Source organism: Dipodomys merriami, unplaced genomic scaffold (assembly GCF_024711535.1).
Source record: "Dipodomys merriami isolate MVZ:Mamm:240054 unplaced genomic scaffold, mDipMer1.0.p SCAF_40, whole genome shotgun sequence".
Lineage (NCBI taxonomy): Eukaryota > Metazoa > Chordata > Mammalia > Rodentia > Heteromyidae > Dipodomys > Dipodomys merriami.
The window spans coordinates 8,598,596-8,626,580 of NW_027205604.1; the positions used below are offsets into that span (position 1 = coordinate 8,598,596).

Genomic DNA, 27,985 nt, shown 5'->3' on the forward strand with positions numbered 1-27,985 from the left:
GCTGGCGCCCGGTCCCATCCCGGAGGCCGACATCACTGGCACCTGGCGTTCGCCTCGCTCCCTCCGACCCCTTTGATCCGGAATAGAAGGATATATTGGTAGTAGGTGTAGTTTTCCCGGTGAAAGTTGAATTCCATTGAGGTCCTTTTTCATCTTCGGCCTTCAGGTGTGAGAGATTAAATGGAGGAATCTGGCCAGAGGGAAATAAATGCCCTCTTTTCTGGCCCATCCTCACAACTGGTGGGGTGGTAACCCCACCCCTAAGTCTGTTCCTTTCAGGAAAGGAAATGAGCCCACTGGATTAAAAGAACCTACCGGCTACGTACCCCCCAAAAGTCGTCTTAAGGGCCTTCACTTTCTGAGGGTGTCCCGACCCGGTGACTGAACTACTCTGTAGACGATAATGAGTTATACGTCTACAGCATCTCGGCTGATTATCAAAAGTAGGTTGCTTACATAATTATGATCACTAAGAAAGGTGGGGAAGAAAGCTGGGCACTGGTGGCTCATTGACTGTCTATAATCCTAGCTACTCAGGAGTCTGAGATATAGCCACGATTTGAAGTCAGTCTAGACAGCAAAGTTCATGAAACTTCAATTAACCGCCAGAGAGACCAGAAGTGGGACTGTGGCTCAGGCGAGAGAGCAGCCTGGAGGGAAAAAGCTAAGGGACTGCTCAGGCCCTGATGTGAAGCCCCAGAATTGAAATCCAACACACAAAACACCCTGAAATACAGGTTTCTGGTTTTTTCCATTTCTTAAGGAAAAGTACTTTCTAGTCATTGTGGGTTTGTTGAAAAGAACAGGAGGAATGTAAAGAGTATAAAGTCCTAGCAGTTGTTTTTGTCATTCTCTATTCTTGAGGAAGTAATTTATTTAAACCTATTCACTCTTAAGATTCCTTCTAAAGACTGCTACAGACATTTACCTTTGGTTACTGCTCCATCTAGTGGCCACAAAGCTCCACATTTACAAACTACAGTGGTGTGGGGGTCTTGAAGGAAGGATAGCTTTTCTCAGGTTTTGTTTTTGCTGGTTATGGGCCTAGGTGCTGCCCCTAAGCTCTTGTTCTCAAGGCAAGCACTCTACCACTTGGAGCTACAGCATCACTTCTGGCTTTTTCTGTGAATAATTGGAGATAACAGTTACACTTACTTTCCTGCTTGGGCTAGCTTTGAACTGTGATCCTCATATCTTAGACTCCTGAGAAGGATTACAGGCTTGTATTAGCTTTACAAGGAGGATCTCATTGTGACATATCCATATACACACTATGTAATCCTGATGGAACTCACCCTTCTCCATTAAAATAAATGAAACAGATTTTGCTTTGTGTGTGTGTGTGTGTGCGCACACGCGCGTGCGCGCATGCACACGCACATGTTCCTGTCCCCAGGCTTGAACTTAGGGCCTGTGTGCTGTCCCTTATGGCTGGCATTCTACCACTTGAACCACAGCTCTACTTCCTGCTTTTTAGTTGTTAATTGGAAAGAAGAGTTGCATGGACTTTCCTGTCTAGGGTGGCTTTGACCCATGATCCTCAGATTTCAGACTCTTGGAGTTGCTCGGATTACAAGCATGAGCCCTTGGTGCTTGGCCACTGTTCGAATTTCATGGTGTATTCATCCTCATATATTTTCTTCCTAAAACCTCTCTCTGATAGCTCCCAAACAGAGCCTATTTCACTTTCCTGTTATTCATTTTTTCTTTTTTGTTGGTCATGGGGCTTGAACTTGGGCCTGGGTGCTGTTCCTCAGCTCTTCAGCTCAAGGCGAGCGCTCTACCACTGAGCCACCTTCTCAGCCCTCCATTTTTTTCTTATATATAAAAAGTAGTGGTTTAATAAAAGTAGGAATTTTTCAGAATGTCTTACTCTAGTCCAGGCTGGCCTGAAACTCTCAATCTTATTGCCTCACTTCCAGAGTGCTCGATTACAGCATTCATGCCTTGCAGTAAGTTTAAAATTAATCCAGTTATCTGGTTCTTACATTTGATATCCTACATTTTAATAGCTAGTAAAACTGCAAAGAGAAGCTGAGTGTGGTGGCTCATGCCTGTATCCTTGCTACTCAGAAGACTGAGATCCGAGGATCACAATTTGAAGCCAGCTGGGGCAGGACAAGTCTGAGACTCATATCTCCAATTAATCACCAAAAAGCTGGATGTGGAGCTGTGGTTAAAGCACTAACCTTGAGTGAAAAAGCTGAGGGACAACACCCAGACCCCCAAATTCAACAAAACAACTTTACAAAAGGAAATTATTTTTAAAATAGTTAATGTATTATACAATTTAAACCAGTGATTTGATGGGAATGTAGCTGGAGTAAGGCTATATTGGAAAAGGAGCATAGAGGAAGTTTGAAAAGAATATTGGTCCCCTTCATTTATTTTCAGTAATGCTGAATCTCAAATAATAAAGGAGAATGTGACATGTTATGCTCCTGAAGGAAGCTGGAGTTTTAAAAATACTGAAAATGGAGATTTTTGTTTTTTCTTTCTCTTCCCTTTCAGATTATCCAAGTCAGAAAAAACCCATACTTAACTTAATCCCTCATTTCCTGGCATAGACTGCCATGGTAAGGCAGGGCTGAGCTCATTTCAATCACCTTGAGCCAGCTTCATTAGAGAGATTGGTCTTGGGTTAAATAAGGAGAATTGACATTCTTTTTTTTTTTTTTTTTTGGGTCTGGTCGTGGGGCCTGAACTCTGGGCCTGGGCGCTGTCCCTCAGCTCTTCAGCTCAAGGCTAGCGCTCTACCACTGGAGCCACAGCGCCACTTCTGGCTTTTTTCTTTTTGCTTATGTGGTGCTGAGGAATTGAACCCAGGGCCTCATGCATGTAAGGCAAACGCTCTACCACTGAGCCACCTTCCCCAGCCCAAGAATTGACATTCTTGTTTTGTTTTTTTTTTTTAACTTATTTTATTTTATTGGGGGGGGTCTGGTCATGGGGCCTGAACTCTGGGCCTGGGCGCTGTCCCTCAGCTCTTCAGCTCAAGGCTAGCGCTCTACCACTTGAGCCACAGTGCCACTTCCGGCTTTTTTTCTTTTTGCTTATGTGGTGCTGGGGAATCAAACCCAGGGCCTCATGCATGCAAGGCAAGCGCTCTACCACTGAGCCACCTTCCCAGCCCCCAGAATTGACATTCTTAAAAACAGCTTTCTAAGCTGGCTCAGGTGGCTCACAACTATAATCTGAACTACTCAGAAGGCAGAGATCTGAGGATCAAGGTTCAAACCCAAAACAGGAAAGTACCTGAGACTCATCTCCAATTAGCCACCAAAAAGCCTAAAGTGGTGCTGTGCTTCAAATGGTAGAGTGCTAACTTTGAGCAAGAAAAGCTCAGGGGCAGTGCCCAGGCCCTGAGTTCTCCCCTCCCTCCCCCCCCCCCCCCCCCCACACACACAGAGCTTTCTGATTGGCAGGTCTTTCTATTTCCTACAAGGTTGTGCTGTCATAGATTTATTGTCCTGTCCTTATTTCCTCATTCTTTTATCCTTCCCACTTCCTTGTCCTTTTGTAGCATCCCAACTTGCATTTCCTTGTTTGGCAAGTTTTGGTTTATCAGCTTATCCTCCATCTGCACATTATATAGACCACAGTTCCCTGACTGCTTGCTTTTCTTTCTTGTATCATTTATACTGACTAAAAGAACTCTTTCTAAGGTTCTGGGTTGACTCTTTTTTTGACTTTGAAAGTGACAATGATTTCAGTTTAGCCATGCTGGTTTTACAATTCAAAAAAATACTAGACTAGTTTGGAAGTATGTGCCTATAATCCTAGCACTGGGGAAAACGGAGGCAGGAAGTTTATGAGTTTAAGTTCAGCACTGGCTTCTTGCTTACACTGCAAAATAAAATATCCATGTTAGCCTAACTCTAGACTCTTAAGAGATAAATAGATAACTCAGGTGTAATGTGTGCACATATACACCCATATTTATACAAAGTGTAGAGGAGCAGTGTTTTTTTTTTTCCCTTGAGATCCTCCAGCCTTAGCCTCCTGAATGGTTCTGGTATAACTTTCCTGTTCAGTGATATAAAGCATGTTTGTCAGTCATGGAGCTTGAACTCAGGGCTTGAGTGCTGTTGCTGAGCTTTTTTGCTCAAGCATTTTGAGCCACAATACACTTCTGGTTTTCTGGTGATTAATAGGAGGTAAGGGTTTCACGGACTTTCCAGGCTGTGATCCTCAGATCTCAGCCTCTTGACTAGCTACGATTATAGGCATGAGCCGCTGGCACCCGGCAGCAATGTTTCCCTCCAGAGCTTCATCACTCTCAATAGGCTTTCTTGCTCATACTTGGTCCACTGCCATTTGAACCATACCTCCAGTCTGACACTTTGTTAGGTGATATAGTCTAATAGACTTTTTACCCATGCTGGCTCCAAACATTGGTAATGCCAGGTCTCAGCTTCCTGAGTAGCTAGAATTATTGGTATGAGCAAACACCTATACTCGTCTTACAGCAGTATTTTGTGATAGAAATAAAAACAGCAAAAATATCCAAGGCTTAGGCCAAGGTTTACAATTTTTTTTTTTTTTTGTCAATCGTAGGGCCTGAACTCTGGGCCTGGACACTGTCCCTCAGCTCTTCAGCTCAAGGCCAGTGGTCTACCATTTGACCCACAAGGCCACTTCTGGCCTTTTCTGCTTACGTGGTGCTGAGGAATCAAACTCAGGGCCTCATGCATGCAAGGCAAGCACTCTACCATGAGCCACCTTCCCAGCCCAAGGTTTACAGATTTGAGTGAATTTCATAAAAATAAAAGAAGGAATTATAACTAAGAAAAGTTTATTTTATTTTTTGCCAGTACTGGGGCTTGAACTCAGGGCCTGGGCACTGTCCCTGAGCTGCTTTTGCTCAAGGCTGGCACTCTACCACTTGAGGGCACCACCATTTCTGTTTTTTTCTGTGTCTGTGGCACTGAGGAATCAAACCCAGGGGTTTGTGCATGCTAGGACAGCACTGTACCACTGAGCCACACTCTTGGCCAAGAAAGGAGTTTATATACAGAGATGGTCCCTTTTAAATAGGCAGTTGCCTTGGGAATGGAAACCTAAAATTGCCAGTATTGTAAGGAAAGATAAAAATGTTTTAAAAATTGTTTTATACTGGAGATAGACTTCATTACTTCTGAGCTACAACTCTCAGGCCTAAAAATCTCTTTTTTCATGCTGGGTGCTAATGGCTCATGCTGTAATCCTACTACTTAGGAGGCTGAAATCTGAGGGTTGTGGTTTGAAGCCAGCCAAGATAGGAAAGCCTGTAAGACTTCTATCCTCAATTACCCACCAAAAAAGCCAGAAGTCAAATTGTAGTATAGAGTGCTAGCCTTGAGCACAAAAGTACCCAGGCCCTGAGTTCAAGCCCCAGGACTGTTTTATTCTGTTTTCATAGTTGCAAACAATCTATTCTGACTATATTTGCTTTCCTTGTTAGCCCATCCTGCTTCTGCTAGTCATCCACAATGCTCCCATACTGGTCTAAAAATGTTGAGATAATTTGAAAGAAAATTTAAATGTTATGAGTGTAAAGTTTTTTTAAAGACTAGCTTTTGGTCTGGATTTCTGGGAATTAGCTTCCAAACTGAATTTTGGGAGTGGTAGGAATATGTTTCTTATTCATGATGTACATCTTGAACTTGTCATAATGGTTTATACTAATGAGCATGGTTTATGCTAATAGGTATGATTTATGCTAATGAGTATGGCTTAGGCTAATGAGTAGTTTGGGATGGGGATTGGTCATAAAGTTGAAGTATTTGTTAGAGAACTGGAATGGAGAAGTGGGTAGAGACTCAGTCACATGGCCAATAATTGAACTCACCATGCCAAGAGTGAGCTCCTAATAAAAACTATGGACACACTGAAGCTTGGATGAACTTCCCTGGTTGGCAGTATCTGTGTATTGTTGCATAATAATGTGCTGGTGAGATATAAGAAGAGGAATAGTGGAAACTTGGCCTTTGAGGCCTTGCCAGGCCACTTCTATGTATCTTTCCCTTTGACTAGCTCAGATTTGAATGTTTTTGTTAAAATAAAACTCTAATCATATAATCACAGCATTTACCTGAGTCCTATAAGTTATTGAAGTAAACTTTCAAACCTAAGGAATAGGAACCAAGAGAGTGAGGGGTCCCTTAATTTGTCATTGGTGTCTGAAGTAAGGATAGTCTTGTGAAATATTTTCTTATAACCCATAAAGTTGGGCCTCATTCAGGTTGTTAGTATCTAAAATCATTTCAATGAATTAAAACTATCTTTTTGTGTATTCTAGTCCTAGAGCTTGAACTTAGGAGGGGCTGGGTGCTGTCCATGAGCTTTTTTGCTCAAGGCTAACACTACCACTTGAGCAACAATTCCAATTAAGGCTTTTGGTAGTTAATTAGCAATAAGAGTTTCATAGATTTTTCTGACTACACTGACTTCAAACAGTGATTTTCATATCTTAACCTCCTGAGTAGCTAGGATATCAGGCACAAACCTCTGGCACCCAGCAATCAAAAAACCTTTTGAAAGCCGGGCGCTGGTGGCTCACGCCTGTAATCCTAGCTACTCAGGAGGCTGAGATCTGAGGATCGTGGTTCAAAGCCAGCCCGGGCAGGAGAGACCGTGAGACTCCTATCTCCAATAAACCACCAGAAAACCGGAAGTGGCGCTGTAGCTCAAATGGTAGAGCGCTCACCTTGAGCTGAAGAGCTGAGGGACAGCACCCAGGCCCAGAGTTCAAGCCCCACGGCCGACCAAAAAAAAAACCTTTTGAGGGCTGGGAAGATGGCTCAGTGGTAGAGTGCTTTCCTTGCATGCTCGAGGCCCTGGGTTCGATTCCTCAGCACCACATAAGCAAAAAGAAAAAAGCCGGAAGTGGCGCTGTGGCTCAAATGGTAGAGCGCTAGCCTTGAGCTGAAGAGCTGAGGGACAGCGCCCAGGCCCCAGAGTTCAGGCCCCCCGACCGGACACCCCCCCCCCCAAAAAAAGAATTGTTTAAAAAAAAACCTTTTGAGACAAAATCTGACCTTCTACAGTAGGTTAACTTTTTCTTTTTCTTTTCTTTTTTGCCAGTCCTGGGAATTGAATTTAGGGCCTATGCACTGTCCCTGACCTCCTTTTGCTCAAGCTAGTGCTCTACCACTTCTGGCTTTTTCTGTATATTTGGTTCTGAGGAATCCAACCCAGTGCTTCATGCATGCTAATCAAGCAGTCTACCACTACACCACATTCCCATCCCCATAGGTTAACTTTTTGTGTGTGTATGCTTGTCCTGAAGCTTGAACTCAGGGCCAAGGTGCTGTCCCTTAGCTTTTTGCTCAAGGCTGGAGCTCTACCACTTGGGCTACAGCTCCTCTTCCAGCTTTTTGCTAGTTAATTGGAGATAAGAATCTCAGACTTTACTACCTAGGCTGGGTTTGAACCTTGATTCTCAGATCTTGGCCTTTGAATAGCTAGGATTACAGGCAGCGGGAACATTTCCAGACAGACAATGTAGTTCAATAAAATGCATCCCTTCTGTCACTCTCCCTTACCTCTATCCTTGCTTCTAAAATAATTTCAACAGGTTTCATTCTTTTATCTTCATATTGCAAATGAACTACTACCATACCCATCCTCTTTCACCACCTCTGATTACTCCCACTGATTATCTCCAACAGGTCCTGTTTTATTCTTCTGTCCTACACTAAGGGGTTTCACCTTGGCATCAGACATGCATGTAAGGTTCACAGAAAGGAGACTGCCATGTGGTTGAGGCAGACAAGAGTTTATTGGGGAGAGAAAATTGCTAGCTTGCACAAAAGAAAAGAGAAGAAAAAGAGGGAGGGGACTGTGAATGAGAGGTATTATATAGGGAAAGGTGGGAGGGAAAGGTGGCCACAGCGGATGCAGAAGTGATCTCAGAGCCAGAAAACCTCTCACTGTCAAAAGGAGACATGATGGAGAGGTTCAGGAAGTGACCTTAAGGGATGAGGAAGTGACCTCAGAGTCTGGGGTCCTTTGCTAACCCTCAGTCAGGTGATTGACAGGTGATTACTGGTTTCGGGAAGGTGATTTCTGGTAAGGCTTCATGCTGTCTTTCACAAAGAGGAACATCCTCCTGGCTGTTCTCTAGGCAAACCTAACAATGCACATATTAATTTTACTAAGAACAACCTCTATTGTCTCCTCTTTCTCCATCTCAAACCTCATAATCAGTGTCTTTCAATGAGATTCTTTATGCCATCTTCCTTTATTTTGAACTTCCTCACTCTTTCCCTCTCCTTTTCCTAGTTAGAATTGGTACAGATTTTTCTGCAGTCACTCTGGGTGAGCAGAGAGCACACCATCCTTTTGGCTCAGCAGCTGGCAGGGATCACTAGGGTTGTAGCCCTGTAGAAGGCAATGCCTGCCTAGTGTTACATGCAGCAGCTCAGCAGCAGACAGTGCCTGCCAGTGTTGCTGCTCCTCGCCAGCATGGTGGCAGCCTCCATGGGTTCATATCTTAGATATTTGACAAAATCCACACCAGTGGAGGATGAGTGTGAAGAACTTTATTTGGGTGAGAAGTACAGTCATTCATCCTCTTTATCAGGTAGCTGTCTCTGCGACTTTGTCTCCATCTCTGAAGTGCTTTCAGGTGTCTGTGTAACTAGAGTTTCTTATACCCTGGGTTGTGCTCTGACTGTGTTTTGTTTGGAAGGTAACATCTTATTGGTCAGGTCCTGTAGCATTCTGATTGGTTGTTAATTCTGAATTAGGTCCCTTCTCAAACCCTCTCCCCAGGGTCACAGGAAAGTTATCAAAACTAGAAGGGAGCTGGCAGTGGCTCATAGCTGTAATCCTAGTAATTCAGCAGGCTGAGATCTGAGGACTGTGGTTCAAAGCCAGCCCAGGCAGGAAAGTCCATGAGACTATTATCTCCAGTGAACCACCAGAAAGTAAGAAGTGGCGCTGTGGCTCAAAGTGGTAGAGTGCTAGCCTTGAGTGAAAAAGCTCAGGGACAGTGCCCAGGCCCTGAGTTTAAGCATCATGACAGACAAAAAACAAAAACAATGAACAAGCAAACAAAAACCCCAAAACCAACCAATAACTGGAATAACTGAATAACTGGAGGTAAGAGTCTCATGGACTGTTCTGCCTGAGCTCACCTTCTACTTTGATCCTCAAATCTCCATAGCTAGGATTATAGGAATGAGCCTGGTGTATGTCTAGGAAATGGTTTTCATTTGTGTTGAGCACATAGATATGTGGTGAAAGGTAGAAATGATAATAATTGGTGAAAGGTAGAAATTATAATAATTTGTGAATTCTTATATGAGACTAATCATGAACATTGATGTTGCTCTAGATGCTATTAATAAAACATAGGATTTTATCTTGTGTTTTATCTTGGGGCTGTAGCTATTACTTTCATGACACTTATGGGTGTACTATGGCTGTCTAGGATTTAAAGGCATAATTATAAAAAGCAATTTAAATAAATTCAGTAAAAAATGTGGAGATGAAGAAATATACATACTGGATTTTTTGTGTGATCAATTTCTGAATGAAGGCATGGTAGCAATATGAGAAAAATACTGTTTACACATATGATTTGCAGAGAACAGTTGTATGCACCTAACAATTTCTTTTTAAATGTAAATAGCTGGCTAATGTGAGCCAGATGACTTATTTTCAACTTAGAAGAAAAATTCAGGGTCACAGTTGAACTGTAATGACACTGAAGAGTTCAACTTGACCTCAGATGCCAGATGATAATCATCTTTAAGTGTACAAACAAGGAAGTATAGCTATCAAAGAATGAGAAATACATTTGCTTGGAGACCATTTATTGCTTTAACAAGAGGTGAAAGCTTGCCAAAAAGGTATAAACACCTAACCTAATCCAGGGCTATTGTTAGGCTTAACAGATTCAAAGAGGGAGGGAGGCAATCTAAAAGTATCTTTGAAGTTGTGGGTATTTATCATTATATCTAATAATCTTTTCTAGAACCCCTCTCCACAGAAAAAGCAATTTATCTGATTTATTTTCATGGCATATTCTGAGACAAGGCAACCACTATTATCTTCTTTTTATAAATGGAGAAACTGAAACTCTGGGAGGTAAAAATCACTTGAGGAAGTTCAGTAACCTGCCCAGGAATTAAACCTACACATTAAAGAGTTCAATGTCAATTTTAGTTCACAGAAAACTAAGAAAATAAACAAGAACTAAAAAAAAAGACCTCCTTTTTTATACTTTTTAAAAATTAAAGAACAAGTAATAGGCTGGGCGCTGGTGGCTCATGCCTGTAATCCTAGCTACTCAGGAGGCTGAGATCTGAGGATCGCAGTTCAAAGCCAACCAGGGCAGGAAACTCAGTGAGCCTTTTTTTTTTTTTTTTTGGTCAGCCGTGGGGCTTGAACTCTGGGCCTGGGCGCTGTCCCTGGGCTCTGCACCTCAAGGCTAGCCCTCTATCACTTGAGCCACAGCACCACTTCTGGCTTTTTCTGTTTTTTTTTTTTTTTTTTTTTTTTTTTTGTCGGTCATGGGGCTTGAACTCTGGGCCTGGGCGTTGTCCCTTAGCTCTTCAGCTCAAGGCAAGCGCTCTACCACTTGAGCTACAGCGCCACTTCCGGTTTTCTGGTGGTTTTATTGGAGATAGGAGTCTCACGGTCTCTCCTGCCCGGGCTGGCTTTGAACCGCGATCCTCAGATCTCAGCCTCCTGAGTAGCTAGGATTACAGGCGTGAGCCACCAGCGCCCGGCTTGGCTTTTTCTGTTTATATGGTGCTGAGGAATCGAATCCAGGGCCTCATGCATACAAGGCAAGCACTCTAACACTGAGCCACCTTCCCAAGCTCTCAATGATACTCTTATCTCCAATAAACCACTTTGTGGCTCAAGTAGTAGAGTTCTAGCCTTGAGCTGAAGGGCTGAGGAACAGTGCCCAGGCCCAGAATTCAAGCCCTACAATCGACAAAAAAAAAAGAAAAAAAAAGAATACGTAATGGTCAATTAACTTTTTTTTTTATCTACTTGGGTGAAAAATCAGTTAAATTTTAAAAATAATAACAGCAATCTTTTTTTCTTGTGCTGGGGATCAAATCCAACTTCAATAATAATTTTATTACATACTATAATAAATGAAATATTTGCAAAGTTGTGATATTTGTTTAACAAACACTGCAACATGTTGTATTGCTCATATTGTTGAGAATTCAAATGACATATCCCTTATTTTTAAAGGTCTCTTGGGGGGCTGGGAAGGTGGCTCAATGGTAGAGCGCTTGCCTTGCATGCATGAGGCCCTGGGTTTGATTCCTCAGCACCACATGAGCAAAAAGAAAAAAGCCGGAAGTGGTGCTGTGGCTCAAGTGGTAGAGTGCTAGCCTTGAGCTGAAGAGCTGAGGGACAGTGCCCAGGCCCAGAGTTCAGGCCCCACGACCAGACCCCCCCCCAAAAAAAAATAAAATAAAGGTCTCTTTGGAGGGAAAGCTTGTATAAACAGGTGATATAGCACAATTCTATGTTATTTAAATTTAACTAAATTTTCATTTTAACCCTTAAATCTGTTTCTTCCTAATTTATCTTTTTAAATTAATTTTTTATTGTTATTATACAGAGGAGTTACTTATATAAGTTAGGTAATGAGTGCATTTCTTTTTGGACAGTGTTACCCTTTCCCTCATTCTCTCCCAGTTTTTCCCTCCCATCCCCACCTACAAGTTGTATAACTTGCTTTTTCTTTTAGTTTTTCTGAGTCCTGTGACTGAACTGATGGACAAATTATTTCTTTTATCTTATTTTTTCCCACATCCTCTTTTCCACCTTGATTTCATTGCCAATAGTTTTTGACCACATTGAGTTAATTTCTTAGATTGTCTGTGATTTTTAAGGCACCTGGATCAGGGCTATACGGCTATCAATGCAGAACTCATGGAGATAGGAAGATGACTCTTCTATATCAGGAAAGAAAGAAAGATTTGAGGGAGGGAAAGAGGGACAGAGGGATAGACAGACACACATACATTTTGTGTGTGGGGGGAGGATATTCACACTGAGTATATTTCTAAAATTGTTTTGCTGTTTAACTTGTGGCTCTAAATTGCAGAGGTCAGGGTCAAGGGTCATCAATGCAGAGGCTGAAGATGGGCCTGCCTTACCTGTATCACTCTGCCTTCTTACTTTCATTCATATGTTGTAGGCAGGATGGGTTAACCCTGCCCATATCTAGGGATTGTTCTAATCCCCTCTCCTTGCCACCATAAACAGTCCCAGCATATCGAAATCAATGTGAAGCAATGAACTTCAGTTTAATGACTAGATGAAGTAAGTGTCTTTTCATTCCTATTTGGAAATTTCCTGTTTCTTCCCTTGAATGGGAATGAAGAAGTACTGAATGTAGCTATCTGTGACTTGCAACTAAGAAGGCACTAATTTGAGGACAGTTAACAAGCAAAGGTAGAAGTCAGAGAAAGCAGATGCTGGGAGTTGATCCTATTTCAAAGTTTGCTCTCCTTCTGAACTTTGCAAATACATGATTATTTCAGTCAGTTGGTGTAGGGTTTTTCGTTGCTTCTGTCAAAAGCACTTTAACTGATGCAGGAAGAGTGGCTAGACTGCAATATTATTGCTATCTCTATCTATCTATCTATCTATCTATCTATCTATCTATCTATCTATCTATCTATCTATCTATCTATCTATCTATCTATCTATCTATCTATTTATCTATCTACTCTATTTAGTTATTGGTCAGTTCTGGGGCTTGAATTCAGGGACTGGGCACTGTCCTTGAGCTTTTTTTTTTTTTTTTTTTTTTTGTCGGTTGTGGGGCCTGAACTCTGGGCCTGAACTCTGTCCCTCAGCTCTTCAGCTCAAGGCTAGTACTCTACCACTTGAGCCACAGTGGCTCTCCCGGCTTTTTTTTGCTTATGTGGTGTTGAGGAATCGAACCCAGGGCCTCATGCATGCATACAAGGCAAGCACTCTAACACTGAGCCACCTTCCCAGCTTGTCCTTGAGCTCTTTTGCTCAAGGGCAGTGCTCTACCAGTTTGAGCCACAGCACCACTTCCAGTTTTCTGGTGATTAATTGGAGATAAGAGTCTCAGGGACTTTCCTACCCAGGCTGGCTTTGAACTGTGATCTGAGGAGATCTCAGCCTCCTGGATGGCTAGGACTACAGCCACCAGCATCTGGCTATGATTGCTGTCTTGTATTGTGGCATGGAATTAGAAGAAATTGTTGTCTGTAGCCCAGGAGAACTTACTTAGAGGCTTTGGGGACTCAGTCTTCTTTCACTTGGTTTTCCTTTTCCTGGGATACATTGCCCTTTGTACAGACAGGACACACAACTTCCAGATGCTATATTTGCATATAAATATCTTCCTATATGAGATATTTTGTAACTACCAAATACCAAAGACATGGCTTGTGATTATTATAATATTGAATAGCAAAGCACAGGGGCTGTAATTCATAGGAGCAGAACAAATTTTGACGCCCTATGTTATTTAAGGATGTGAGACGACCAAAGTAGGAAGCTGGGACCATAGCTGATACTTAGTATGGTTGGAATGTTTATCCTTAGAGACAAAAGACTTATCCCATTTTTGTGTATGTGTCTGTTGCATAGCTCTTCAATAAGGAGATACAGGATGAGAACTTGATATTCTCCTGCCCTTTGCCCTCTCTCTTTTCCTTTCCCAGTGCTAACTCTTGCCTTATTGGTTGGTTGTTTATTAGAGAGATTCACATACATGATGTTATTAGTGATGTGGGAATATTCTCTAGTACAATTTTTGTCTGCAAGTTAATTTTAGAAGTGAATATAAAAAGTTAATTAAATGGATGTTACTTGATAGCTGTCAAGCATGTGAGTGCAATAACAGAATAAATCTTCCTTTGGTATTTATTGTAACAAGATGACTGTAGAAAAATAGTATCACTTTCTGATAGTTCTTCTGAACTTTTGGCTTCCATATGAGCAGCCTTCTCTCCCTCTGTTAGACAGATGCTCCTCTTTAACCACAAAGATTCTTTTCACCTATATATTAATGTAATTTTCTTTGATGGTATGTAATAAGGCATTAAAACAGTATCATACAGAAAGCAGTAATCAAAGGAGAACTGAGGGAAAGGTTAAAGTTCACCCTTCTCTCTAATTTCTTCTACTTTTATGTTAATTTTTAAATATTATATATGTATCTTTACTATCTTTAAGTAGTTGTGCAAAGGAGTTACCACTCCACAAAATAGTGTATAAGTGCAGTGATCTTGATTAATATCAATCCATTAAACATCCTTGCCCACCCTTCCTTCACTTCTCTTAATTTTATAGAATATGCATTGAATTTTTATTGTATTCTTCCCACTTCTTCTCTTCATTATCTTAATTAATTTTTATCTTTTCCCCAGACTAACTTGAAAGTTAGTCTTTGTAGTAATCATGGGTCTTTGCTTCAGAGATTCAGATCTTGATTTTTTTTTTTCTGTCATGGGGTTCAAACTCAGGGTCTGGGAGCTGTCCCTGAGCTTTTTTTGTTCAAGACTAGCATGCTACCACTTTGAGCCACAGCTCTACTTCCAGTTTTCTGGTGATTAATCGGAGATAAGAGTCTCATGAGGATTTTCCTGTCTGGGTTGGATTCAAACTGCGATCCTCAGATCTCAGCTTCCTGGATTGCTAAGATTACAGGCATGAGTCCCTAGAGCCTAGCTAGATGTTGATTTTTAAATAATTATACAGTATTGGGGTTTGATTCAGGGCCTTATGCCTGCTAGGCATAAGTCACCGCCCAGAGCCCAGTTGCTGATTTGAAATAGGGCTCAAGGACCCAGTGACAGAAATTTCAGTTTCACACTATTTTTGTTGTTGTTGTTGTTGGTCGTGGGGCTTGAACTCTGGGCTTGGACGCTGTCCCTCAGCTCTTCAGCTCAAGGCTAGCATTCTACTACTTGAGCCACAGTGTCACTTCTGGTGTTCTGGTGGTTAATTGGAGATAAGAGTCTCATGGACTTTCTTTCCTGCCTGGGCTGGCTTTGAACTGCAATGCTCAGATCTCAGCCTCCTGGGTAGCTAGGATTACAAGCATAAGCCACTAGCACCCAGCCCAATTTCACACTATATCAGTATTTTCCATGAGTATTCTGTAGGGTGTTTATTGATGTACTCATTCATACAATAAATATTCATCCAACATTTGCTATGTGGCAGCATCATGCTAAATGCTGGCACTGGGGTGATCAGAATTCTGGATCTCCAAAGTTTGGCCAAAGAGACAGATAGTGACAAATAAATGAGTAAATATATACAGTAATTATAGAGTGCCAGGGAAAATGAAAAGTTTTTATGTCAGAGTACAGTGAGAAGAAGACCAAGGTAATAGATGGAAGAGGGAAGAAAGAGGCTTATATTTTAGGTCAATGTAGGGTAGAGATTTTATGGAATGGGTAAGAGAGAATAGGGAGATGGAACAAATTGGTGATGATTCCCATTTCTGGCTAGAGCAAATGGGATGAACATAGACATAGTAGGAGGAACATGATTGTAGGATATTGGAAGACTTCATGTTTTCATATTGAGTGAATATGAAACATTCAAGTAGACATACAAAGTTGTTTTAAGTGTAGTTGGGTGCTGGTGGCTCATGCCTGTAATCCTAGCTACTTAGGAGGCTGAGATCTGAGTATCGCAGTTCAAAGCCAGCCTAGGCAGGAAAGTCCAAGAGACTCTTACCTTCAATAAACCATCAGAAAACCAGTACTGGCACTGTAGCTCAAGTGGTAGAGTGCTAGCTTTGAACTGAAGAGCTGAGGGACAGCACCAAGGCCCAGAGTTCAAGCCCTAGGACCGACCAAAAAACAAAAAAACAAGGTTGCCATAAGTCCAATTTGTATACTGGGTAGGTTGTTCATTCCTGTCATTCCAGAGTAATTAATACTGTGCTTTTTCATTCTCCAAAATCTTGGGTTTGGGGCAAGGCATGGTGGCTCATGCCTGTAATTCCAGCTATTTGAGAGGAGGAGATCAGAAGGATTGTGATTCAAGGCCCAGAAAAAGTTAGTGAGAATCCCATTTAAACCAATTGCTGTATATGGTGACACACGCTGTCCTATCCCAGCTATATGGAAAGCATAAGTAGGAGGATCTTTGTCCAAGCCTGTCCAGAGATAAACATGAGACTCCACCCCAAAAGAACTAAAGCTGGGATCATGGCTCAATGGCTTAAGTGATAGAGCACTTGCATAGCAAGTGAGTCTGCTGATCAGCCCCTAGTACCACCAAAACAAAACAAAAAACATTGGTTTGGGCAATTCATTACATGGTCATTCAGAATCTGTTGGTAACACATGTTTGGTGGAATAGGGAGGTAAGAGGCAGAATACAGCAGATTGAGAAATGAGTTGTAAGAATTGATATAGAGGTGGGAGATGTGGAATTCTTTATTTTGATTGTGAAGGAGAAGAGACAAACGAGAGTTATATGAGTTGAAGTGTGTGTGTGTGTGTGTGTGTGTGTGTGTGTGTGTGTGTGTGTGTGTGTGTGTGTGTGTGTGTGTGAATGTAAGATAAACAATTGAGGATAGATGAGATTCCCCAAAGCAACACTGCCTCTGTCCCCCTCCAATTTATTAAATGTGTCTCTTTTGAGTCCTTTATTTACTAGGGTAAAATAGATGAAACATGCCATGCTTTTATTCTACTGAAATAATATTCTCTTGATCTGATTCTTTGGGAAACTTTCCATAGTTTTGATTATAGTACCTGTGCATTCTTAATTTAACAGAAGTTACATATTAGCAGGGACACTTGTTTTGATAGGCCAGATGGGAAACCTACTGACCACATATATAGGAGTACTAAACTGAGACTATCTGGGCTTACATTTCAGTTTTGCCATCTAGATAACCTGGGGGAAATTCACTTGCATTTGAGCCTCTTAATTCCCTCCCCTCTGAGGAGAGGTGATTAAAATATTAGCAGGGAATAATGTGCCAAAGGGAGTGAGATATGGTGGATTTAACTATAGATGGGTAGGGGTAGGTGAATAGTTCATTATCTTGCTTACATTATTGACTATACAAATCTGTACATGCAATAAAATTTCAGAACACAACACACACACACAGTGTGTGCACATACAATGTCCCTATGGTAACTGAATTTTGATATTGTGCTGTAGGTAGGTAAGAGATTCTTTTTTTTTTTTTTTTTTTTTTTGTCGGTCGTGGGGCTTGAACTCTGGGCCTGGGCGCTATCCCTGCACTCTTCAGCCCAAGGCAAGTGCTCTACCACTTGAGCTACAGCGCCACTTCCGGTTTTCTAGTGGTTTATTGGAGATAAGAGTCTCATGGAGTTTTCTGCCCGGGCTGGCATTTGAACTGTGATCCTCAGATCTCAGCCTCCTGAGTAGCTAGGATTAGAGGGGTGAGCCACTGGCGCCAGGCTGGTAAGAAATTCTCAATAGGGGAAACTAAAAGAATGGTATACAGGATCACTCTTATTTTTGAAATTGATGTGAATCTATAATTCTTTCTTTCTCTTTCTTTCTTTCTTTCTTTCTTTCTTTCTTCCTTTCTTTCTTCCTTTCTTTCTTTCTTCCTTCCTTCCTTTCTTCCTTCTTTCTTTCTTTCTTTCTTTCTTTCTTTCTTTCTTTCTTTCCTTCTTTCTTTTTTGTCAATTGTGGGGCCTGAACTCTGGGCCTGGGCGCTGTCCCTCAACTCTTCAGCTCAAGGCAAGCACTATACCACTTGAGCCACCTTCCCAGCCCGAATCTATAATTATTTAAAATGAAAAAATTTAAATTAGTTTTATTTTCTCATCTCCCTCTGAAATACTCCCTTTCCCAATCCATTTGTCTTTCTGCCAGAGAGCAGGGAATATTAGACTTTTCTTCCCACCTGGCTCTTACCTGAGTAGTCTCGAAATCTTGTCCCTTTTCCACATGAGGAATGTCTCCCTTGCCTCACTGTCCTCCTTACCCTCTCTACTTCCTCTCTGGGTCCCTTAATTTCTAAGCTGAACCATATGCAATGTCTTCCTTGTGGTCTCTTCTCTCCCACCTATCTTTCCACATAGGGGAGACCTCTTTCATCTCAATTGGTGGTTCCCTGACACCTGTTGTTTCTAATCAGGTCTTTGGAGGAACAAGCAAGAGCCTTCAGTTCAGGTTATGCTCTCAGAAACAATCAGTCTAGAGGCACAAATGGTCCCTGGGTTATGATGGTTTGATACAATGGCTTTTCAGCTATACAATGGTGTGAAACTGATACACATTCAGTAGAAACAGTCCGTAGGATTTTGAATTTTGAGCTTTTCCAGACTCATATAATCAAGGTAGATATATTTGTTTATTGTTTCTATTCTATATTTACTTGTTACCATATTTATTTCTGTTGAAACATACAGCTAACTATTAAGTTAAGAATGTACAAATACGGTGCTGGGAAGGTGGCTCAGTGGTAGAGTGCTTGCCTTGCATGCCTGAGGTCTTGGGTTCGATTCCTCAGAACCACATAAGCAAAAAACAAAAAGCCAGAAGTGGCACTGTGGCTCAAGTGGTAGAGTGCTTGCCTTGAGCTGAAGAGCTGAGGGACAGTGCCCAGGCCTAGTTCAGTCCCCACGACTGGACCCCCTCCCCCCAAAAAAAGAATGTATAAATACTATAATCAAAGTGGTGGAGGGATTCAGTAGAACAAAAGCATGGCATGTTCCCTCTCTTCTACCCTACCTATTGTTAGTCCCCTTAGTGTTGGGTTACAGCAGTGAATGACAAAACCACCAGTGTCACCAACAGGGACTCTGTAGTATGGTCAGTTAGGGTGTGTGACGGAGCATTTGTGCTGGGGGCTCATCCCCGACTTTCTGCAGATTAGTGGACAAGTCAGAGTTTGCTCACCAAGAGGACTGATAGCAGCTCTTGCACCAGAAGCCTTCCTTTATCTGTCAAGGTCTTTTCTCTGGTCCTGTGTCATAGATGACTGGTCATAGATATACCTGATTTCCTAGGGCCATGTGGCAGAGCCATCTACTAGGACAGTAGCCATGCAAGGTCCCAGTTGAGGGATGAGGGCTCAGAGGACCGGAGGTTCTGCTAGCCACTGCTCATAAGCTCTCCCATATTTCCTTTATTTTCTGTCTTCCCCATGCAGCACTAGGCATAGATGTCTGTGACAACCCTACATGTGTGGTGCTTTCCCACCAACGCTCATGGAGCACGGAGCATCCACGATGAAGCATGGTTCTCAGGACCAGGGCCTTCTCTGCTGGGCCATGCATTATTCAGCTTTCTGTAACTCCTGCCTCCCACAGAGCTGGCTGCTCCACTTGAAGCAGAAATCTACTCGACTTTTATTCTACCTAGCATCCCTTCATTCCTCCATCATGGAACTTTGAAGTCCAGCATTGAGCTTCTGACTCACTGGGTCCCTGAAGCTTCTCAAAGGATGAAATGGTATCTCTTTAAACTTGGTATTTCTGACACAGACTTGATGTGCAGCACACATTTATTAAGTGGACCCATTAACTGGGGCCCGAATGTGGATGCTTTATCAACAGTGAACCCTAGCGTTAGTATGGACATCTAGTGAAGCTGGTGAAACAAGTCATAGTAGTTGGACACAGAATTATCGATCAAGAACATCTGATAATAAAATACTACTCTTTTTTCTTTTTTTTTTTGGTCTGTCATGGAGCTTGAACTCTGGTCTTGGGCGCTGTCCCTCAGCTCTTCAGCTCAAGGCAAGCCACTGCGCCACTTCCAGTTTTCTAGTTTTTTTTACTGGAGATAAGAGTCTCACAGACTTTTCTGCCCAGGCTGGCTTTGAACCTCGATCCTCAGATCTCAGCCTCCTGAGTAGCTAGGATTACAGGCATGAGCCACTGGCGCCCAGCTTTATAATACTACTCTTTAAAACAAGCATTAATTTTCCCATTTACATATAGGCATGGGCATGCACAGTGCACAGTGGTCCCTTTCCCTTCCCCCCCCCCCTTTTTTTTTTGTTGCACATGGGGCTTGAACTGTAGGCCTGGGTGCTGTCCCTGAGCTTTTCATTTCAAGGCTAACACTCTACCGCTTGAGCTACAGCACCACTTCTGGTTTTCTGGTGGTTTATTGAAGAGATAGACTGTTTTTCACATTGATTGATCTGAAGTCTCAGAACTCCACTTCCCATTTATGAGAAGGAGAGTTTGGATATGGCAAGATTCTCTGACTCCAATGATTTTTTGTTTGTTTGTTTGTGCTAGTCCTGGGGCTTGAACTCAGGGTATAAGCACTGTACCTAGCTCAAGACTAGTGCTCTACCACTTGAACTACAGCTTTTTGGTACTTCCAGCTTTTTGGTCATTAGGTGGAGAGGAATCTCACAGAGTCAAGTCAGCCTGGGCTGACTTTGAAACATGATCCTCAAATCTCAGCCTCCTGAGTAGCTAGGATTATAGGTGTGAGTCACCAGCCTCTGGCAGGAATGCATTACTTTTGTGGTAGTTTTTTTTTGCCCTAATTTAGCTTTCTCTACTTGAAAAATTGGGAATTACATTTAAAAAAAAAGAAAACATAAGTAAATCTAAAAATCTTTGTCTAGTGGCTTTCTCGGATAATAAAGAAAATAACTTGACCAAAGTCAAGTATTGAAACGAAGGTAGCTAAACATATTACCTTTCTTCTCCTTCATTGTAGTAGCTAATAGAAACATGATTTGCTTTCAGCCTTTAATCAAAAGTAGGAATAGTTATGCATAGCATTTTTTTTTAATTCAGGAGAAGCTCTCTGGTGTATTCTCTTTTTATTCTTTTCAGTTCTCAAATTACGTTATGGATACTGAATAACTGCGTGCATGAAATGAAACTGACTACTTTCACTAAGTCACTTCCCTCCAACCCCCCCTCCATTTTAATCTATCCAAACCTCAGCAAGGCTGAAAACTTTTTGTCTTGACCATTTTACTTTTTCTCAACAGTAGATGGCAATGTCTGTTCAGCTGTAGCAAAACCTCCAACCAAATGAATGTCGACATAGAGCTTTGCCTTTCACCTAGCCCAGTGAAATCCATCCATTTAAAATTGTACATTGAAGGCGGAGAGTTTACATGGCAGTACAATCCTTTAAAATTTTGCTTCAAAAGGAGGAAAAGCATGTGAGTTCATGAAAATCAATATGCCAGTGTAGGGAATGTTTCGTAGGTGGTGGGGAGCCGTAGAAAGGGCTGCTGGATGCCAGTGGGCCCTGGATCCCAGATGGAAGGGGTGGAGCAGGATCAGGTGATATTAAGTTAACTGGTGTGAATTATTTCTCTTATAGTTTATGCTTAGAAATTGTTACCTGGTGCTGGGAAGGTGGCTCAATGGTACAGTGCTTGCCTTGCAAGCATGAGGCCCTGGGTTCAATTCCTTAGCACCACATAAGCAGAAAAAGCCAGAAGTGGCACTGTGGCTCACGTGGTAGGGCACTAGCCTTGAGCTGAGGAGCTAAGGGACAGCTCCCAGGCCCAGAGTTCAGCCCCCACAACCAACCGGAAAAAAAAAAAAAGAAAAGAAAGAAAAAGATAAAAGAAATTGTTACCTATCTACAGAAGTGTTTTGGCCATTAAAAAAAAAAATTCTCACATTTTGCTTAGACATTTGAAAAACCTTACAGGTTTATGTTTAAGATATATAATAAAGCCAAAGAAACAAACCAATGCCAATTTTGTATCCAAGGTCCACATTCTTCTTTCTTAAAGACTGAGATTTGAGATCCTCCTTTGGATTCTGTCAGCCACCTGAGTAGCTAGGATTACAGGTATGAGATTACCAGTGCTTGACAAAGGTGTGTTTTGTTAAACGGTATTATTATTATTGGTCCTTTCTTTTTGGGTACTGGGGATCAAATCCAGGGTGTTGCACTTGCTAGGCAAGTGCTTTGCTACTGACCTACAACCCTGCTCCCTTTAAGCTCTTTTGCTCAAGGCTGGTGCTTTACCACTTGAGCTACTGCTATACTCTGGCTTTTGGGTGGTTAATTGGACATAAGACTCCACCAGACTTTTCTACCTGGGCTGGCTTCAAACCTTCATCCTCAGATTTCAGTCTTCTGAGTAGCAGTTAGAATTTACAGGTATGAGCCACTAGTGCCCAACTTTCCCTACTTTTTTAGGCTTCCATAATGAGTATTAATCCTCAGTAACATCTATTATTAATAAGCAGTAGCAATATTTGTTATTAAGTGGATTATTTATTGGCCATAAATATCAGCTTTGTATTTAGGGATGTGTGTGTGTGTGTGTGTGTGTGTGTGTGTGTGTGTGTGTGTGTGTGTGTGTGTGCGCGCGCATGTGTGCGCATGCTCAGCTTTTTTTGCTCAAGGTTCTACTATTTGAGCCACACTTCCACTTTTGGCTTTTTGCAGGTTAATTGGATTTGAGTTACATTATCTTCCCCTCAGCTGGCTTTGAATTGTGATTCTCAGATCTCAGTCTCCTGAGTAGCTAGGATTATAAGCCTGAATCACTAGTGTCTGGAGGTATTTAAATTTTTTTTTTTCTTTGAGATAGGGTTTCACTATTTGGTCCAGACGTCTCAAATTTGTGACCCTCCTCCCCCAGGTAATAGTATTACAAGAGTGAACTACACACTCAATTCAGTTCTGTATTTAAAATAATTCGTTAATATTCCATTGAAAATAGCTGTCTTAGGCAGCACTGCTGGGGAAGCAAGGCAGGCATCTGCAATCACCAGTAAGGATCACACCATGTGTAAGATACAAAGAAAAAGGCAGGTGGGGGCTATGGTTCAAGTGGTAGAACATCTGCCTACAGCCTGAAGCCTGACTTCAAACCCTCATATGGACATGGAAAAACAGAAAGGGCCAGAGCGTGGCTCATGCCTGTAATCCTAGCTACTGAGGAGGCTGAGATCTGAGGATCACAGTTCAAAGCCAGCCGCGGCAGGAAACCGGAGGTGGCGCTGTGGCTCAAGTGGTAGAGCGCTGGCCTTGAGCTGAAGAGCTGAAAGATAGCGCCCAGGCCCAGAGTTCAAGCCCCACATCCGACCAAAAAATAAACCAAAACCAGAAGGGCTAGAGAAAATCAGACCTGACAGCACCCACTATCAGGTGGTGTCAATTAGGTAGGCATCATTCTGATCAGGACTTCAAAGATTCTATGGCACACTTGATAACTGGGCTAATATTCATTAAAATGATGGCCTCCTTATTTTTATAATTGATCTTCAATCTCTCAGGATCAATGCATTGGACTATAACATTTGCATTCAGTTTTGAAAGGATTGTTAGACTTCCACACATGTTTACAATATGTTCCACAGAAATTCACTTTAAGTAGCTAGATCTTAAAACACAAATGTGAGGATTCAAAACTGAATACAATAGAATCTATTTCTAGGTCACTCTTTGTTGGCAGCTGTTGATTTCAGTAGAAAATTCCTCAGGATTATGAAGATTTACATTAATACTTAAATTTCGATTAGAGAACAGGTCCCAGGGAAGTCTGCCTGTCTGTCTCTCTTATTATTTAAGACGGCTACTGCTTGTGTGGTTACTGAACATAGGTACTGCATAAATACAGTAACCACATTCCATAGAATTTTGATGGGTTTATGGGCAAATGAAGGGAATTATTTTGGCTATTTCTTGGTGGATGTTTTCCATAGAGGGAAGTTGTGTTTCTCTCATTATTTCCCGTGAGGCGCTGGGTTTCTCAGTGGCAGCTTACCTATTTTTAGGAGCACCGGACATCTGGCCAGTTTTTACTATTTATAACAATTCTTTCTTCAGGCAAAGAACCAAATTTCCTCAGTTCTTTCATCATATTTATATGCCTGTAAATGAATACATTACCGGATCTCCTGCACTTAGCAGTGCTCTACTACACATGTCCATCTATGTATTTTTCATCCTAGGAAATGGCTTAAATTGCTTTACCACACAGGGAATTCTCATTTACCTTGTTTCACAAAAGCCTTTTGCTGTCCTTCTAGTTTTATGGCCCTGATTCCGTACAAGGGTAGTGTCCATCTAAGTTAGGCCTCATGATTGTTCAGCTCTCCTCATAGGCATGAAAGGTTCAATTTACTACTATGTATCTATAGAAAACTTTGAACAAACAGTGTGAACTGGCTAATTTCTCTTCTGTTTCCTTCACTCTTATCTCAAATTCTTCAAGGTAGGACTTGACTTTTATCTACATGTTTCCATGAAGGGGTTCAATTAATAAGAAGAACTGGGTGCTATTGGCTTAAGTTTGTAATCCTAGCTACTCAGGAGTCTGAGATTTGAGAATTAGAGTTTGAAACCAGCTTGGCAGAAGTGGTGCTGTGGCTCAAGTGGTAGAGCGCTCACCTTGAGCTGAAGAGCTGAGGGACAGCGCCCAGGCCCAGAGTTCAAGCCCCATGACCGACAAAAAAAAAAAAAAAAAAAAAGAAAAAAGAAAAAAGAAACCAGCCTGGGAAGGTGTGTGAAGTTGTTTCTCCAATTAACCACCAAAAAGCTGGAAGTGGAGCTGTGATTCAAGTGCCAGAGTATTATTGAGCTGAAACACAAGAGCTACAACATAAAATTTCAGATTTTTAAAGAAAAAGGGGCTGGGTGCCAGTGGCTCACACCTGTAATCCTAGCTACTTAGGAGGTTGGTATCTGTAATGACTTGTCCTTCCCAAGTTTCCTCCTCTAACCTTGAGCTTGTGTTGCTCTTCTGAACTTATAAGGGCTTGTTTTTAGCATTTCCTCAGTTGTTAGCAAACTAAAAGGGACCAGAGGCCAATCATCCATGCCTGTAATTCTAGCTACTCAGAAGGCTGAGATATGAGGATCTGCTTTTTTTTTTTTTTTTTTTTTTTTGCTATAAAACAAACATTTGGGGGTGTGGGAAAAAAGGAAAAAACAAACAAAAAAACCCCAAACATTTGTCTAATATGCTAAGCTAAACTTAAATAGTTCATAGGTTAATCTCATTCTCAATATCTACATGTTCACCTGAGATTAGCTTGAAGAAAACCCTGAATTCTCATAGGAATTCCTGCGGTGAGGTGTGTATCTGACTACAAGAATTTTTTTCATTCTTCCACTGATTTCTGTATTTTCTACATATTTAGTGTTTTATTTTGTTTTGTTTCCACTTATGCATGTCTGGCTAGAAGAACATTATTTTAAAATAATCATAAAGGGCTGGGAATTTGGCTCAGTGGTAGAACGCTTGCCTTGCATGCCTGAGGCCCTGGGTTTGATTCCTCAGCACCACATAAGCAAAAAGAAAAAAGCCGGAAGTGGTACTGTGGCTCAAGTGGTAGAGCACTAGCCTTGAGCTGAAGAGCTGAGGGACAGTGCCCAGGCCCAGAGTTCAGGACCCACGACTGGACCCCAAAAAAAAAATTAAAATAATCATAAAGAAAAATGTCCACTTTTTGGGTTAAATTTGTGTTCTAGCTAATATATTAATATTGCTCAACAAACCCAAGGTTATAAAAAAGTGCATGGTGAAAACTTTCCCTTGTGTTTCTTGTTAATCCATCTCTTTTTTCCAAATACCCATTGTTATAAACATTCTTATATACTCTCTGAAATCTATATTTGCCATGCCTTATATGTAAATCCTAGCATATTTAAGCACTCTTCTGCACTTGTATTTCTTTAATTAACTTTTCTGCCACCAGATGAGGGGCTTCCTGTTTCCCTGCAAAATCACAGGTACTTGAAAAGAATTTATTTTATTTCTTGTGTGACAATCCTGGCTGCTTGAACTGAGTGCCAGGGTTCTGTCCCTTTTGCTTAAGGCTAGCACTCTACTACTTGAGCCACACCTCCACTTCTAACTTTTTGGTAATTAATTGGAGATAAGAGTCTCACAGGCTTTCTTACCTAGGTTGGCTTCAAACTGTGATCTTCAGGTCTCAGCTTCCTGAGTAGCTAAAATTATAGGTCTGAGCTACTGGTGCCTGGCCAAGAAAATATTTTTAAGAAATTAATCAATATATATATATATATTTGGGTCCGGTCATGGGGCCTGAACTCTGGGCCTGGGAGCTGTCCCTCAGCTCTTCAGCTCAAGGCTAGCGCTCTACCACTTGAGCCACAGAGCCACTTCCGGCTTTTTTCTTTTTTCTTATGTGGTGCTGAGGAATCGAACCCAAGGCCTCAGGCATGCAAGGCAAGCGCTCTACCACTGAGCCACCTTCCCAGCCCGAAATTAATCAATACTATATTTAAATAACTATACAAGAGGATTTCAATTTAACATGCGCACTTATGTGTACAATGCATATCTCTTCTAGTACTCTCCCCTCCACCTATTTCATCCCTACCCAACCTGTCCCAATTCCATTTGTATGTATATACAGTAAATATGTGAATGTATTGTTCATCATTCATCTTTCCATTCTTCTGCCTCCTCACCATCTGCAATCAAGACACGAACTTGAAAAGAATTTCAAGGTATCTTACCACCAGAAACTTAAAAAAAGTCCAACTCATCCTAGGGCTTGAACTCAGGATCTGGATACTGTCCTTGAGCTTATTTGGCTAACGCTCTACCACTGGAACAGTAGTTCTTCTCTGACTTTTTTGGAGTAGTTTATTGGAAATAAGAGCCTTTCCTGCTGGGGCTGGCTTCAAACTGTGATACTCAGATCATCCAGCCATTGTTGAGATGGAGTCTTACGAATTTTTTGCCTAGTATTATTCTCAAACTATGAGCCTCAGATAAGTCTCCTAAGCAGGTAGAATTACAGGCTGAAGCCACTGTGCTTGGATTTTTAACAATTAGATCATACCTTCTGGTTAATTTTAGATACTAGTGCTAAAAATCTTTTATTTTAAAAATTCACCTATGTAGGCTGGACACCAGTGGCTCACTCCTATCGTCCTAGCTACTCAAGAAACTGAGATCTGAGAATTGAGGATCAAAACCAACCTGGACCGAAAAATCCACAAGACTCTTAAACTCCAGTTAACCAACAGTCATCCAGAACTGGAGATATAGCTCAAGTAGTAGAGCCTCAGCCATGAGGAAAAAACAAAGGTAAGCAAGAACATGAACCTTTGAGTTCAACCCCAGTACAAAATATCTCTATATATTACAAATATATTGGATATATAGTATATAAATAAATATAAGTATATTCTATATATAGTATATATACTACATATGTATTATATATATACAGTGTGTGTGTGTATGTGTGTGTGTGTGTGTGTGTGTGTGTGTATTCTGCTGGGGGGGGTTCTATAATCAACCCCAGAATGCTCTATGGTTCCTTGGGCCAGCCCCCCGCCTCTTATGCAGTGAATGTGTTTTCTGCAAGTGACAATCAGGTGACAGGATATGCCTTCCCTGTGTTAGAGCATGGTCGCTGGTTTAGTGATTTATCTGATGGGAAGTTTTCTCTAGGGGAGCAGGGTTGATGATGTTTCTCTAATTCAGCTACCTCTGCTTCATTGAACACAGCTAAACCAGACTGGAATGCAAATAGGAGACAATGTGGTGAAGTCACAGGAAGAAAGAAAGAGCTCTGGAGGATTCCTGACCAAATAAAGACCTGACAAGGAAGAATATGTGTTGACAGCATTTCTTAGGACATGCTTCAAGGACCACATTAAAAACATTTCCGCAGGGTACAGGCTTCAATCAGCAGAAGATGTTCTTGTGTCCCAAGTACTGTAGGGTGGAGTTTTCCAATGACCCTGGTGCAGAAGCCAACCCAGGGCTGCTAGAGTAATTAAATAAATTTCATTAAGTGTCAGCAAAGGCTCATGGCAAGACGTAGACCAACTTTTATGCATTATTACATTCAGGTCCTTTTTAAAAGCATTCAGCCTAATCTAATTGAGTGGGATACTGAAGTAAGGAAACATTTATTAAAGAGGAAGATGTGTTTTTCTGTCTAGATGACAATGTTTTAAGAAATCCTCCTGCTTCATTCAATTTATAAAATAGAAAAATGATGAGGATAAATTCTCCCCAAGAGTATTTTTCAGACAGATGCATATATTATTTCTACAGATTTTGCTGATTTGGGATTCATATTCACCT

At 41.5% G+C, this 27,985-nt stretch overlaps 1 long non-coding RNA gene across 1 annotated transcript; it reads left to right on the forward strand.

Moving 5' to 3' along the window:
• Nucleotides 1–27,690, forward strand: LOC138806539 (uncharacterized). The gene is made up of 3 exons (XR_011365911.1): nucleotides 1–443; nucleotides 26,789–26,974; nucleotides 27,401–27,690. It is a non-coding gene; the product is annotated as an uncharacterized lncRNA (long non-coding RNA).
• The last annotated feature ends 295 nt before the right edge of the window (nucleotides 27,691–27,985 follow it).